The sequence below is a fragment of the Penaeus monodon genome, chromosome 2, assembly GCF_015228065.2.
Source record: "Penaeus monodon isolate SGIC_2016 chromosome 2, NSTDA_Pmon_1, whole genome shotgun sequence".
NCBI classification, from domain to species: Eukaryota; Metazoa; Arthropoda; class Malacostraca; order Decapoda; family Penaeidae; genus Penaeus; species Penaeus monodon.
This window is the reverse complement of record NC_051387.1, coordinates 51316738-51326737: the sequence shown is the minus strand read 5'-3', so window position 1 is coordinate 51326737 and position 10000 is coordinate 51316738.

The following is a 10000-nucleotide window of genomic DNA, read 5'->3' as shown; positions in this document are numbered from 1 at the left end:
TGCACATATAATAGCGGAGTGTGGAGGCTCGGTTTCCTTGACAATGTGTACGGATTTTGATAATATATATCATTTTTTTAATTGCTTTGCATGCGTGCTTTATCAAATTACAATTGATTTAAAACAATTCTATTTCATGGAATCAGATATATTATTTTTATTAGTATATATTTATATGTATGTAAGGTATGTGTAAAAATGTATCTATATGTTATATGGATCAATATACTATTGTGTTCATTTTTACTAATATTAATTTTAATAATATCAATATTACACTATTAATGTTGACTTTATTATGTGCCCTTCATAGATAAGAACTATTCAATGGTATAAAACTTCAGCAAAAACAACGATGAGATTATGTAGTCTATTTGTTCCATTTTGTATGAGAACTCTTGCTTCATAAATTGTTAGGATAATTTAAACATTACTCAATTATGTATTCTAAATCTCTATTATAATGCTGTTGTTGTTTCCATGTTTAGTTTTAAATTTGTTGTTGTTCTTATCATCATCATAATTGTTGCTATTATTTTATTATCACTATTATGATCATTATCACTATTATCATTATCATTATTATTATCATTAAAATTTTTGTTATCATCATTATTATTATACATTATCATTATTTTACTATTACTTATTATCAAATTATTATTAGTAGTACTGTATTATTATATTATATTAATTTTTACTATAATATTCATTATAACTATTTTAACTAGTATAGTTATTGTCATAATTATAATCATTATCATAATTATTTTTATCTTTGTGATCATTACTTTTATTATTAATTTTATTGTTATTATTATTATTATATTATTATCATTATTATTATCATATTACTTATATTATATCTTATTATTATATTATTATTACATATTATAATATTATTGTTATCATTATTATTATTTTTATTATTACTGTTATTATTATATTATTATTATTATTATTATTTATTATAATAATTATCATTATTATATATTATTTATTACTGTTATACTATCATTGTCAGTATTATTGTTATCATTATCATGTCATCTATTATGCTACTCACTATTTTTTCCCATTTTTATGATTATAGGTACTACTATTATTTTATAGTTTTTATCATTTATATTATTATCATCACTATTAATGTTTTTATGTTATCATGTTATTATTATTGTTTTATTATTTTTCATATTATTATTTATTGATTTTACATTATCAGTATTATCATCATTATTATCATTTTATTATTGCTATTATTAGTATTATTGTATCATCATTGTTGTTGTTATTATTAATAATTTATCATCATTATTACTATTACTATTCACTTTTATCAATATAGTAACAATATCATAATATTATAGTTAGAAATGTATTATTATAATTGTTATTATTATTCTTTATTATTATTATCATTCATTATCATGATATATTATTGTTCTCATTACCATGGTATAATCATTATTAGTATCATTTGATCATTATCTATCATTTTTTGTATTATTATCATGCCATTACATTATTATTTTATCATACTAATCATTAGATATTAGATTCTATCATTATCAGTAATTGTGATTTTTGCATTATATCTTATGACTTATTGTCTCCTTATCATTATCATCATTGTTCTCCTTATCATTATCATCATTGTTGTTATCATTATGATAATAATGATTATTATCATTATTATCATTATCATCATTAGTATCATTATCTTTGTTATTGCTGTTATTATTTCATTATCATTATATGTCATTACAAGTTTTGTATTAGCAATAGGATTATTATGATTATCATTATTACTATCATCATTTTCATTATTATTATCATTATCAGTGTTATCATTCAGTATGATTATCACTATTATCATTATCATCTTTAATACTTTCATCATTTCCATTATCATTAGTAGTGTTATCAACCTAATAATTTTCATTATTGTTATTACTGATATCATTATCATCGCCCTTGTTATTGCTATCACGATTATTATTATTTTATTTATTTTTTTATTATTATTATTATTATATATTATTATTATTATTACAATTACCATTAGTTAATGTACTATCATTATTACCAATGTTATGATTCTCATTATCATTTAATCATTGCTTCTACGATTATTATTATTGTTATTACTACAATTATTTTTTAAAACATCGTTGTTATTAGTAATAACATTATTATTATCATTATTACTATTAATAACATTGGTATTAAGATTATTACTATTATTGTTAGTGTTATCATAGCTATAACTAGTTATTATTAATTAAATGGCCATCCCCTCAATGCGTTGTTCGTCCCTCCGTTCGATTATTTTTTATGCCTGAAATCATATTTCACTTGGTTGCCGACTTCAATTTTTTTCGTTTAGTTGTGAATCAGACATTTTATGTATGGGAACATACTCCTTGTGACTGCATACTTGAAGTTAATTTTGGTGTAAAATGGGGTAATAACTGAGGTCAATATGGATTGTAGAGTCACACACACACACAACACACACACACACACACACACACACACACACACACACACACACACACACACACACACACACACACACACACACACACACGCATACACGCATACACACATACACACATATACATGCACGCATGCACGCACGCACGCGCGCGAGCGCGCGCGCTCAGCATATTACAAATCTATGAGAATCCTATTCAAATTTTATTATCAAAATTGTAATCACTGTTATTTTTGTTATTAATACTATCATTATTATTGAAATTATTAATATCGTTATTATCATCATCACTATTATTATCACAATAATAGTAATTATTTTTATTATTATTATTACTATTGTTGTTATGTTGTTGTTTTTTATTATTATTATTATATTATTATTATTATTATTACTATCATCAGCATCATTATTATTATTACATCAATATCATCCTTAGTATCATTATCATTACCATTATTGTTACTATTCTTATTATCATTATCATTCTTCTTCTTTGTTACTATCGCTATTTGTTATTATCTTTATTACGTTACTATTATTATTATTAATATTTTTGCTATTATTATCATTACTATTATTGTTTTCAATACGCTTATCATTATTGTTATCATTATTATTACTATTCTTATTATTGTTACCATTCTTCTTCTTTGTTACTATATTATCATTATTATTATTATTATTGCTACGCCAGTGGGTCTTTGTCTCTGTGCGAAACATGTGTTAACATGAAAAGGATGACCTGGGCATGTGTTATCATGAAGGGACCTGGGCAAACATGACGCGACTGGCTGTGATCGGAGGAGCGGAGGAACAAGTGGAGAGACGGAGTTGGGTGCTGCTCCTGTGAAGACCTCGTGTGTGCCCTGGTGACCTGATATACTTTGTGTTGATCTGTTATAAGCTGTATCGTGCAGTGTGACATGCTGGTGTCCCCCCCTGTATTGTGCCTATAGAAAAGTGTACGGGTAAATAACTTGTGTAAATAAAGGAAAGACTGTCATTTTGTGTTTATTTCGTGCCCTGCCTGCCACTTGGCGTTTCCCCTCGTGGTGTTCTGGGACGCTGTGGTGCTGGTGCCTCTTGGAGCTGTTTAGTGTTCACGACCCTGTGGATAGCACGCCGTCTGCCTAGCCTGCCTTGTGTTGGTGGCAGAGAGACGAGGCGGCCGGCGTAACAAATGGTGTCAGGAGTGGGGTTTGTGATATTTGATCAGTGAGAGCGCCGATTTATCATGTCGTCCAAAGATGGCGGCAGCCATGAGGGAGAGGAGGCTATGACTGAAACAGGCACCAGTGAGGTGAAGCCGAGCCAGATGGACCTGATCACTGCCATGCTGGCCGGTATGAAGGAGGAAATGGCACAAAGGGCAGAAGAACAGGCACAGAGGGCACGCGAGCAGGCGCACCATCTCGTCGAGATGTAGGCAAGGAAGGCAGAGGAACAGTTCTGCCAACTTGTTGAGGTGGTACAGAGCAATCTTGCATCTGTGAAGATGGAAACTCAGCAGTACACCGACAAGGCCTGCAACAGCGTGAAGAGTGAACTGATGGAGGAGGTGCAGAGTCTGAAGGGCGAGGTTCAGGGCCTGAGGGAAGAAGTGAAGGAGGAAAGGCGGCGTCACGAGGTAGTAACGTTGCAAGCAGAGAAGGCAGACGAGGTTCTGGTAACAGATGCCAGAGTGTCAGATTTACTGGGGTCTGCCTGGGGTCCGTGGCAGGAAACCCCCGGGCCTCGCAGCGTCGTGTCGAAGCCAGTGGTCGCTGCAGAAGGCCGGGGAACCATCGGAACCGCTCCCTTGGGTATAGGTGGCGGCAAACTCGGACCCGGTCAACCCGCTTCGTTGCCTCCCTCACCCCCTTCCTCACCCCCAGGTGTGTTAGTTCACGGCACGCGTTCTCCACCCTGCAGCCCCTCAGCCTCCAGACATTCTGTGAAGGGTAAGCCAGCTGAGTACGACGGAAGGTGGCCTGAGAGGCATATGTCGCCCAATTTGAAATGCTGGCATCTGCCCAGGGCTGGAGCCAGGAAGAGAAGGCCCTGCAGCTGGTAACAGCGCTAAGGGGCCCCGCGGTGGAAGTGTTGGGGCATCTGCCGGCATCCCAACATGCCTCTTACACCAGCGTGGTGGAGGCTTTGAAACGTCGTTTCGGGCACCACCACCAGGCCGAGGTATATCGGGCCCGTTTGAAGAAGCGGACTCGTGAGCATGGCGAGACACTGTCCCAGCTGGCGCAGGATGTGGAGGCGCTGGTAAGGAGGTCGTACCCTGCGGCTGCAGAAGAGATGATCGTGGTCCTGGCCCGCGATTTCTTTGTTGACGCTTTGCAGGACCAGCAGCTGCTCAGCCCCGCCATGACCTCCGGGGCCGGAAGCCAAAAGTGGAGAAGGTAGCATTGAGGAAGGTGAGCCCAAGCACTTTCCAAGGCTTGTGTTGGGGCTGCGGAGAGGTAGGGCACAGACGTAGTCAGTGTCAGAGGGAGCGGAGAACACGTCCTCTCAACCTGACGGATTCTGATGCCTTCCAGCAGTGCTGCAAGGACTGTGGCAGGTATGGTCACCATCCGAGTGCATGTCCTAAGGCTAAGGAAGTGGTACAGGCGGAAAACTCGGACATGCTGGAGAAGGGGGCCGAAACCCAGCCGTCCTCGGTTCCCGGGCCCCGACTTGGGTAAGCTGCCGTCGAACCAGCACGATGCAGGTGGAGGGCTCAATAGATGGGAAGCCATGCCGCCTGACAGTAGACACTGGGGCTGAGAAGACCCTAGTGCGGCCTGATATGTTGGCCACTATGCGACTTACAGATGCACCACAGAGACTGTGTGGTGTCACGGGCCATTGTGTGCAGCTCAAGGGGCCAGTGGAGGCTCGTATTGGCGTGGGCAGCATGGTGCAGCGGCTGCCGGTGTATGTGGCCGATCTGGACGAGCATTGTTTGCTGGGCCTTGACTACCTGACGCAGAGTAAGGCGTGTGTCGACCTTGGACGGAAGCTGGTGAGGGTGCACGGTGAAGATATGCCCCTGCTTCCAGAGGTTGGCTGTGCAGAGGTAGTTACGGCTGAGCGACTGCACCTTGCCCCCAGGACAGAGTCTAGAATCCGGTGTCGACTGTCAAGAGTGATGCGTGGAGTAGAGGGCCTCGTGGAGCCCATTCAAAACCTGGAGCTGGCTGATGGCGTAGCAGTTGGGCGGAGCCTTGTTGGACCAGGGGAGGGGTTAGTTACAGTGTTGGTAGCTAACTTCTCCAATAAGGACCTGAAGGTGCCATCTGGTGCAAAGCTGGGCACTTGTGAGGAAGTGGAGCGTCCAGAAGAGTCGTCGAGGAGCGAGGAGTTGGTTGGTGTGGGGCTGTTGCCTGACTTCCTCGAGGACTTGGCGCACCGGCTGTGGCGTTACCATGGGCCAGGAAGCTACTCCTGGGGCCATGGTGAAAAAGATGACGTTAGCCCCAGTAGCGGCGATGAGGACGTGGTAGACGCTGACCGAAATGAGGACGAGCATTTGGACGGTGAGGGCGATGCAACAGACGTCAATGGTGACCATGAGCCAGGTCTTGGGGCAGAAGATACCCCTCTGGGTGCCACTGCCAATCTACCGCCGCCCACACCTCCTCCAGAGCGACCCCAGTGAGAGTGAAGAAAGCCGTGCTGGATGAAAGATTTTTGTGTTTCTGAGAACTGATTTTCAATTACGGTTACTTTTGTTTGAAAGAATTTTGTTTGTTCCTGAGGACTAATTTTATTTAAATTTTCTGTAGTTTGTTTCAGGTCTAGGTATGTCAGAGCAGATGGGTCGTCTGCTTGATAGGGGGAGATAGTGCTACGCCAGTGGGTCTTTGTCTCTGTGCGAAACATGTGTTAACATGAAAAGGATGACCTGGGCATGTGTTAACATGAAGGGACCTGGGCAAACATGACGCGACTGGCTGTGAGCGGAGGAGCGGAGGAACAAGCCGGAGAGACGCGGTTGGGTGCTGCTCCTGTGAAGACCTCGTGTGTGCCCTGGTGACCTGATATACTTTGTGTTGATCTGTTATAAGCTGTATCGTGCAGTGTGACATGCTGGTGTCCCCCCCTGTATTGTGCCTATAGAAAAGTGTACGGGTAAATAACGTGAAAAATAAAGGAAAGACTGTCATTTTGTGTTTATTTCGTGCCCTGCCTCGCCACTTGGCGTTTCCCCTCGTGGTGTTCTGGGACGCTGTGGTGCTCGGTGCCTCTTGGAGCTGTTCAGTGTTCACGACCCTGTGGATAGCACGCCGTCTGCCTAGCCTGCCTTGTGTTGGTGGCAGAGAGACGAGGCGGCCGGCGTAACATTATTATTATTATTATTATTATTATCATTATTTTTTTTTTTATTGTTATTATTATTGTCATTACTGCCATTATTATTATTATCATTATCATTACTGTTATCATTATTGTATTTTTCTTACCTCTTTCGTTATTAACCTTATCATTATCATTATCGTTATTATTGTAATTAAAGTTATCATTATCATTATGATGATTATCATTATTATTATCATTATCATTATTATATTATCATCGTTGTTCTTATTATCCTTATTATCATTATTATTATTAGTAGTAGTAGTAGTAGCAGTATTGTCAATATTATTATTACTATCATTTCATTATATTATTATTATTATTATTATTATTATTTTGTTATTGTTAGTATTAGTATCATTATCATTATCACTATCACTAATAATAATATCATTAATATAGTTATTGTTAATTATTGCATTATTATTTTATTATCAGTAGTTGTAATAGTAGCACTAGCATTACTATCTTTATTAGTAAAAGTAGTAGTAGGACTATTAATAGAAATACTAGAGTAGTATTAGTATTAGTCATCTTTGTCATCATTATTATTATCATTATTGTTATCAATGCCATCATTATCATTGATGTTGTTTTACTGTTATTATGTTCATCATCATTAACGTTGATATCATTGTCATTATTATTTTCCTCATTATACTTATCTTTGTTAATAACACTATGATATTATCATTATTGCTGTTAATGTTTTTATTTTTCTATTGTTTTTATTATATTTTTATTATTATTATTATTATCATCAATATCATTATCACCATTATTATTTTTACTATTTGTATTATTACTATACTATTTTCATTATTTTTTGTTATTACTTTTATTACTATTTTCATTGTTATTGTTATTATCACTGCTTATTATCACTATTGTTATTATTATTGTTATAATCACTGTTTATTATCATAATAGTTATTTTTATTGTTATTTATTATTATTATTATTTTATTATTAATATTATTATTATTATCATTATTATCATCATCATCATCATCATTATCATTATTATTATTATCATCATCATCATCATCATCATCATCATCATCATCATCATCGCTATCAACAATTATTATCATATATGTGTGTGTGTGTGTGTGTGTGTGTGTGTGTGGTGTGTGTGTGTGTGTGTGTGTGTGTGTGTGTGTGTGCGCGTGTGTGCGCGCGCGCGCGCGCGCATGTGCATATATAATATATATATATATATATATATATATATATATGACGGGAACGAATTACTTGTCTCACTTGCACCCCGGCAGGCGCCAACCCACCACGAGGCTTGTAGGGCAAAGCCCTGGGAACCCCACAGTCTGATGCTCCCCCTTTATTTGGGGCAGCGTCGATGGGAGTGACAGAGGTGGTGTACACCTGGAGCAACCACCTGAACCGTAACTTCAGGAAAGCTATCCAGGTAGGCGCTTGGAACATCTGATCTTTGTAGCAGGATGAACAGTTACTTCTCTTATCAAGGGCATTGGAGCGATTGGGAGTTGAGGTGGCTGCCCTCTCGGGGGTGAGAAGACCTGGCAGTGGCACAATCAACTGCTGGTTGGGCCGAGGCAATGGTCATCACCTCCAGGGAGTAGCCACAGCCAACCCTCGGTAGTTGAGGCAACATCGGTTGACAAGCGTATTATGGCAATGAGATTGAAGCATGCTTTTGGCTTCATGTCTCTTATTGCTGTATACGCTCCTACTTATGTTTGCAAACTCGATGTCAAAGAGGCGTTCTATGGCAAACTCTCATCTGTAGCATACAATTGCCCCCTGTGAAATATTTGCACTGTTCTGGGCGACTTCAATGCAGGATACTATCTGGCTGTGATTGAGCTGGCTACAAGATGTCTGTCAGCCCCCATAGCTCAGGAGCTGATCTTAGCAGTGTGAACAGCCTCTTTCTCAGGTCCCAGAGAATGAAGATCTCTGGCTCTGGTATCAGCGCTCCAACCCACATCACTGGACATGGTATAGTGATACAGGTACAGTGGCCAAGGAGATCGATCACATTCTTGGTAGCATGTGATGGAGGATCCTCTAGAACTGTAAAATTTACCAGAGTGCCGAGTTCTGTGGCACTGACCATAGGCTGGTAATGGCCACATCAAAACTCCCCATCCCTCCAGTCTAAGGTGTTTCACTTGGACAGACTGAAGGAGGAGTGTGCCCATGGGTTCACCATAGCAGTCACTGATCAATTCACAGAACTTGATAACCTGATGGACCCAGTTGCTCTGTGGGAGTTATTCAAGTGCAAAACAATCGAAGCAGCACAGGAGTCCTACAAGGCAGAATTCCATCCCTGGAGACACTGGAGGCCACTGAAGCATGTCACATGGCTTGGCTGAATGGCAATCAGGTCTTGTGTCGCTCCTTGGGTTCGGACACTGCTGAGAAAGGACAAGGAATGGTTCATCAGGAATCTTGTTGAGGAGGTTGAAGGTCATTTCTTGGTAAATGACCTTCGCCCTGCCTACCAAGCCCTGAGAAAGCTGAACTCTAAACCCTCCTCGCAGATGACTGTAGTCCGCATAGTGGATGAACAGATCATCTCAGATCATGTTGGGGTTCATGAATGTTAGGCTGAGTACTTCAAGCAATTGTACCAGGTAGACCCTCCAACAGTTAGCTTGGATGCAAGTGGTATCACAATACCTGTGCCGGACCGACCCATCAGCGAGGAACCTCCTACCCTAATGGAGGTTAGGATTGGCGATTTCCAAGCTGAAGAGTGGGAAAGCTGCAGGCATATGTGATATCCCTGCTGAACTTCTAAAGGCTAAGGGTGAACCTATGGCTCAGGGTTGCATGCAGTCTTGACTGCCATCTGGCAGTCTGGTATCATTCCCCCTGACCTGTTGAGGGCATGGTTATCCCTCTCTGGAAGGAAAAAGGGGATCGTTGGGACTGTAGCAACTACCATGGCATTGCACTGCTCAGCATACCAGGCAAAGTTTTTGCCCACATTCTTCTGAAACAAATCCGTGACCACCTACTAAGGCACCAGAGACCAGAGCAGTCTGGATTCACTCCTGTTAAGTCCACAATAGACCATATATTAGCGCATAGAGTAATTGTGGAATGCCAGCGTGAGTTTGGTCGTGGGTTGCTTGCAGCCTACATCAACCTCAAGAAGGCATTTGACTCAGTGCA